We start from the raw sequence: 6,918 nt of genomic DNA, 5'->3' as shown, positions 1-6,918 counted from the left end.
TCAAACAAATATGAGTTGAACTGAATTTCAACTGTGGACCAGGAACTGCTCGAGGCCTGGAAATGAAGTTCCAATTCTTCTAGTAGAAAGAGAGGATCTGAGAAGGCCTTTGGGGACAGGTCTGGGCAGCCTTAGGATACCTTTTTGCTCTCCTTAGAGCTCAGGAAAATCCCCCTTCCCCAGGACCATCTCAGCATGGATGCATGTGTCCAGCCAACGGGCTCTACAGGGCTCGAGGCCAGCCAGGCTCAGCCAGGCAACCAAGTGGCTGAAATTTAATCCCAGTGGTGGCTCAGATGTAACCACAGTTCTTGCCTCAGGGAAACCTGGCTGTGACCAGAGGATGCAGAGAAAGTGACCTTCCTTACCACCTCTCCTCATGACCAGAAGTGTTGGCACTCATTTCGGTGCCCTGGGGGAGTCCATCCTTGACTGAGGCCAGCAGCACTTGGGTCTGGACAAGGGCTGGTACCAGACAGTCTGTTCCAAGAGGCAGATCCCTGGTGGGAGACCAGACATGGTGAGAGAACAGACAGCTGCTGTTGCGAACACGAGGACTCTGGTATCACTGGCACTGAAGTCAAATTCCTGTTTTGTCATTTGCAGTAGCAGACCTCAGGAAGGGCCCAGTTCCTCTGAAACTCTCACTTCTGAACAACAGGCTGAATAATATCTACTGCACTACTGCACTGGGCAATATCTACTGTACCTGGATTGGGCAAGGGAGACCTCTGGCCCATGACTTGGGCTCAGCAAAATCTAGTTCTTTTCCTTGGCCAATCACACACACACATGTGCGAACACATGGCAACCTAATCTGCTCAGATCCCCTGGCCAGGAGGCCAGGAGGTCAGAGAACCACTCCCCTGTGAATGGGATGGAGGGCTCATTATTTGGGAGTGGAGTTCTTTCCAGAGGATTTCTCAGGGGAGGAAATGGGCACCTCTCTGAGGCTTTTCCAACATTTCCAGCTGGGAAAATTTATACTGAAGGCTAACCTCCAGTTTGAACTGGGAATTGCTGATCAGGGACTCTCTTTACAATTATGGACCCTTGGTCATAAGCATCTTCCCCTGTTTCTATTCACCTTCTGAGAGGCGGCAAGAACCAAGACCTCCCTCTGCCTAGCCCCTCCAGATCTCAGAAAGAGAGCCCCGGGGACTGGCTGAAAGCAAACAGAATAAATGGCAGCAGGAAGAATAAAAGCCAGATTTCAAGAAGAACCTCCTGTCTCAGTAATAGGAGAAACATTTCTCCAGTAACCTTGAGTATCTTCTGAACAAGGAAACTGAGACCCAAAGAGGTCCAGCAACTGTCCAGAGTCACGCAGCATGGACTTGGCTGAACCAGGACCAAAACCCAAGTCTCTTGACTCCCAGGCCAGGGTTCCCGCCAGGGCTCCCCAGATGTCTATGGGGGAGGGAGAACGAGGGAGGGAGAGTGTGGGCAGCTCTCCTCCCTCTCCCACGTGCTGCCCAGCTGGCTGCCTCCCAGTCTCCTGGGCCCTGGGGAGCTTTCCAGCCTCTCTGGATGAGAACAATCAATCTCCTGCCTCCACCAGCCCCCCAATATCCCTTATTCATGCCAAAGCCGAGGCCATGACCCAAGTTGAGAAAAGAGAACCTCCCCTCCATGCTCCTGCACCCTGAGTTCCCCCATCTCCACCATTAGCCCTGGGCCTTCCTCACTGGATTCCATTCCACAGTGGCCACTGGGAGAGCCTGTCCTTCCAACCTCCTTGAACAGCTGCCCCCTTTCTCCCAAACTTGGAGTGGGAGCCTAAGCAGCTGAGCTCCTCTCCGAGGCCCTACACAGGCATCTGGGTCCTGTGCCACGGGCATGTGGGAGCAGGACTGAAGAGGGGGATGTGGGCCTGAATGCTGGCACAGCTGTGCTCAGAGAATGGGGGCTTTGATAGCTTCTGAAAGAGGCCAGGAAGCACAGGACCCCAGCCCGGGGGGGAGGGGGTTGGGGCAGAAATGGCCAGTATGGCTCTGAGGGCTCCTGCAGCCACAGACAGGGAGTGTGCAGTGGGCGGGGAGTGGGGCAGTAGGGAGATAGCAATGGGACCTACAGGCTGAACAGCATCAGAGAGCCCCCTGCTGCACTAGCAGGAGCCAGCTGTCCCTGTGAACTGGTCAGACCCTCGCTTTGAGGGTTGCAAACCCATGTGTTCAGAGGAGACCATCAGCTCATTCCATAAAGAATAGCCAGAGAGGCCTGGTGCAGTGGCTCATACCCGTCATCCCAGCACTTTGGGAGGCCAAAGCAGGCAGATCACAAGGTTAGGAGTTCGAGACTAGCCTGGCCAGCATAGTGAAATCCTGTCCCTACTAAAAATACACAAATTGGCCGGGCATGGTAGCATGTGCCTGTAGTTACTGGGGAGGCTGAGGCAGGAGAATTGCTTGAACTCAGGAGGTGGAGGTTGCAGTGAGCCAAGACCACTCCATTGCACTCCAGCCTGGGCGACAAAGTGAGACTCCATCTCAAAAAAAAAAAAAAAAAAAAAAATAGCCAGAGGAACTGGGAACTGGAGGGCTGGAGCCTGAGTACATCTGAATCTACCTCTTGAGGTTCCATCCCGAAAGGTCACCTGCAGCGCCTCTGCCAGCCTGCTATGGGGAAGGACCACTCACTTCTCTGTGATGTTGGGGCAGGTACTAATCTCTCTGTGCTTCAGTTTCTTCACCTGTAAAATGGTAATAACCCCTTGTTGTATGGTTTTGATGTTGGAACCATGTAAATGTTTTATATAATTAAAACACAAAATCAATTAGAGTTTACATTCATTTTAGGTCGAATTAAAAAGAAGAAAAATAAAGCAATCCCTACTAATATAAAACAAATTGTAACAAATGTACCTAACTGTATATGAAGTTGGAGTAAAACCACATAGAATAATTTTCTTTGGCTGGGCTCAGTGCTATAATCCCAGCACTTAGGGAGGCAGAGGTGGGCGGATCACCTGAGGTCAGGAGTTCCAGATCAGCCTGGCCAACAAGGTGAAGCCCCATCTCTGCTAAAAATACAAAAATTGGCTGTGCGTGGTGGTGCACACCTGTAATCTCAGCTACTCGAGCTGCTGAGGCACGAGGATTGCTTGAACCTGGGAGGTAGAGGATGCAGTAAGCCAAGATTGTGCCACTGCACTCCAGTCTGGGCGACAGAGTGAGACTCTGTCTCAAAAAAAAAAAAAAATTTTTTTCAAGTGATTATAAAACTCAGCATTTTGATTATATATCTCCAACCCTCAAAAGGCAAAAGGAGCCATGGATAAAAGTTAATGTTGGTGGTATTAGTTTGAGCATTATTATAACACCCAGTCTACCATAATAAAGCAAATAATTAATTATATTAGTAGTGTTAGAAGCCAAGATTTTCTTTTCTTTTTCTTTTTTTTTTTTTTTTGAGACGGAGTTTCGCTCTTGTTCCGCGGGCTGGAGTGCAATGGCGCGATCTCGGCTCACCGCAACCTCCGCCTCCTGGGTCCAGGCAATTCTCCTGCCTCAGCCTCCTGAGTAGCTGGGATTACAGGCATGCACCACTATGCCCAGCTAATTTTTGTATTTTTAGTAGAGACGGGGTTCCACCATGTTGACCAGGATGGTCTTGATCTCTTGACCTCGTGATCCACCTGCCTCAGCCTCCCAAAGTGCTGGGATTACAGGCGTGAGCCACCGCGCCCGGCCAAGATTTTCACTATAAGAGAAGGAGAGTTAAGCAAAAACTGCTAATCTTTTTTTTGAGACAGTCGCTTTCTGTGGCCCAGGCTGAAATGCAGTGGTGCGATCTTGGCTCACTGCAACCTCTGCCTCCCAGGTTCAAGCGATTTTCCTGCCTCAGCCTCCCAAGTAGCTGGAACTACAGGAGCATACCACCATCCCTGGCTAATTTTTTGTTTTTTGTTTTTTTGGTTTTTTTTGAGACAGTCTCACTCTGTTGCCAGGCACCAGGCTGGAGTGCAGTGGTACAATCTCGGCTCACTGCAACCTCTGCCTCCTGGGTTCAAGCAATTCTCCTGTCCCAGCCTCCCGAGTAGCTGGGACTACAGGCACACACCACCACGCCCAGCTAATTTTTGTATTTTTAGTAGGACAGGGTTTCACCATGTTGGCCAGACTGGCCTCAAACTCCTGACCTCAGGTGATCTGCCCGCCTCAGCCTCCCAAAGTGCTGCCATTACACGCATGTGCCACCACATCCCCCAGCAAATACAGCTAATCCTTCATCTGAATTGGAACTATCCGCATGAACTCACGCTACTGAAAAGGCTCAGAGGCAGTGACAACCCAATAGCAATGAATCCCTTGTGCGTCCCAACTTTGATCTCTACACGGCACTTCCTAATAAAAGGAACAAGGACTCTTTGGAGACATTCCAGGTCTGGGTCAGGATAGCTTGTCAGACTAGAGAATAAGGAACTTTGGCTGGATGCAGTGGTTCACATCTGTAATCCCAACACTTTGGAAGGCCAAGGCAGGAGGTTTGCTGGAACCCAGGAGGCTTTTGCTGGTACATCAGCCTGGGCGCACAGCAAGACTTGGTCTCTACCAATAATAATGAAGGAAAGAAAGAGAGCGAGAGGGAGGGAGGGAGAGACGGAGGGAGGGAGGGAGGGAAGGAAAAAGGATTGGTCAGTTGGGCATGGTGTCACATGTCTGCAGTTCTAACTTCTTAAAAGACTGAGGCAGGAGGATCACTTGAGCCGGAGTCTGAGGCTGCAGTGAGCTAGGACAGTGACACTGCACCCTAGCCTGAGTGACAGAGCAAGACCTTGTCTCTCTAAAAAAAAGAAGAAGAAGAAGAAAAAGCGACAGAGAATAAGGAATTTTTTTTTTTTTTTTTTTTTACGGTGAGACGGAGTTTCACTCATGTTACCCAGGCTGGAGTGCAATGGTGCGATCTCGGCTCACCGCAACCTCCGCCTCCCAGGTTCAGGCAATTCTCCTGCCTCAGCCTCCTGAGTAGCTGGGATTACAGGCACGCGCCACCATGCCCAGCTAATTTTTTGTATTTTTAGTAGAGACGGGGTTTCACCATGTTGACCAGGATGGTCTCGATCTCTTGACCTCGTGATCCACCCGCCTCAGCCTCCCAAAGTGCTAGGATTACAGGCTTGAGCCACCGCGCCCGGCCCGAGAATAAGGAATTTACACTTATAAAGCTCAGGTCAGGTCAGGGTCATTTAAAAAAGACGCAGTAACCAACTTGAGAAGACTCCCACTGGCCAAAGATGAAACAGTTTCAGCATTAAAATGACTAACGACTGTAGGAGATGGAAACACGTCAAACACATGAAAAGCCCGTGAGTTCATAATGATACCAAAAAACAAAATCACTGGTCACCTTTGGACATTGATAGGGCTCTGATTCCAGGTATTGAAAATTAACAGGGGATAGCAGATCTTGTTGGTGCCCTGACCCATATTCCCTTAGCACTCAACAAGCCAAAGACTGCTTGCTGAGGACATTTTTGTCTGTGGAGGAATGCCTGGTCTAAGTGCACAGCGCCAGAGAGTTAATGCTTCTGGGACCAGCTCTCAACAAGTGACAAATGAGGAGTTGGTGAATTATTATTATTATTATTTTGAGACAGAGTCTCACTCTGTCGCCCAGGCTGGAGTGCAGTGGCATGATCTCAGCTCCACAACTCAGCCTCCTGGGTTCAAGTGATTCTCCTGCTTCAGCCTCCCCAGTAGCTGGGATTACAGGCACATGTCACCACGCCTGGCTGATTTTTATATTTTTAGTAAATATGGGGTTTCACCATGTTGGCCAGGCTAGTCTCGAACTCCTGACCTCAGGTGATCTGCCCACCTCGGCCTCCCAAAGTGTTGAGATTACAGGCGTGAGCCGCTGCACACGGCCGGAATTGGTAAATTAAAACCCCAGTCTCCTCATCTCTCAGGTGGGCAAACTGTGGCAAGTTCTACACTGGCTCCCAGCGCGCCCCAGCAGGCGTGCATTTCATTTGTCCATGGCCACAGCCTATTCCGTTATACGCCCTTTATTGGAGTCCTTCCCTTTCTTGTCTCCGCTTGCCATCAAGAATCTGGGACTTTTCAGACCCACCAAGTCATGAAGACATGTGGGCACAGTGGCAGCCACAGTGGTACATTTAGGATTAGATGTGAGTATGTTCAGAGGGCAGGAATAAGCTACAGGTGCAGGGTCCAGACCCCACTCTACCTGTCTCTGTACCTCTCTCAGCTCACCCTGTAGTTTTGTGGGAGTTTCTCTATAACCAGGCTTTAGAGAAGGGAAAAACGCAGGCCTGGTTTACGGATGGGTGTGTCTGATCCATTGAGGTGAGCTAAGCTTGGATGCTGCCACACTAAAGCCCCACTCAGGGCTGGCCTTGAAAGACAACGTGAGGGGAAACCCTCCAGGGAGGAGGTTTCCAGCAGCACACTGATGGTCTACTCTGCAGTAAGAGAGGTGACTTGAGGAAAGAATATCCACGTGGATTCTTGAGCAGTGGCAGTGGCTTGGTTGGCTAGGGGCCAGAAGAGAGCGAGCTTGGAAGGCTGGAGATAAACTTGTCCAGGGAAGAGGTATCTGAATGGATATATAGGAGTGACCACAAAGTGACAAATGTTTGTGTCTTATGTCAGTACTGTTAAAGAACATTCACCGCACAGGGGGCATTGAACAGCTCAGGGGACAGAAGGACTCCAGAAAATAAACCAGCCTTTGTCAAGCCAGGGCTTCCATGGTGGGCCCATGAATGGAGTTTTGTGGTAGGGGGTCTGAAGTCTAAGCAAGGGCCCCCAGCACGCGCGGCCTCTCAGCAAAGCTCAGCAAGCTACTGCCCCTGCTGAATGTTTTGGCCTGTCCGCAGCAGAGACAGATGCTGACCCCTCAACATGTACCAGCCCTCAAGGAGATCAACCAACCACTTGATAGTATGTTTTC

The sequence above is a fragment of the Sapajus apella genome, unplaced genomic scaffold (genome assembly GCF_009761245.1).
Source record: "Sapajus apella isolate SASKATOON/1434 unplaced genomic scaffold, GSC_monkey_1.0 scaffold119, whole genome shotgun sequence".
Lineage (NCBI taxonomy): Eukaryota > Metazoa > Chordata > Mammalia > Primates > Cebidae > Sapajus > Sapajus apella.
Note: the sequence above shows the minus strand (reverse complement) of the source record.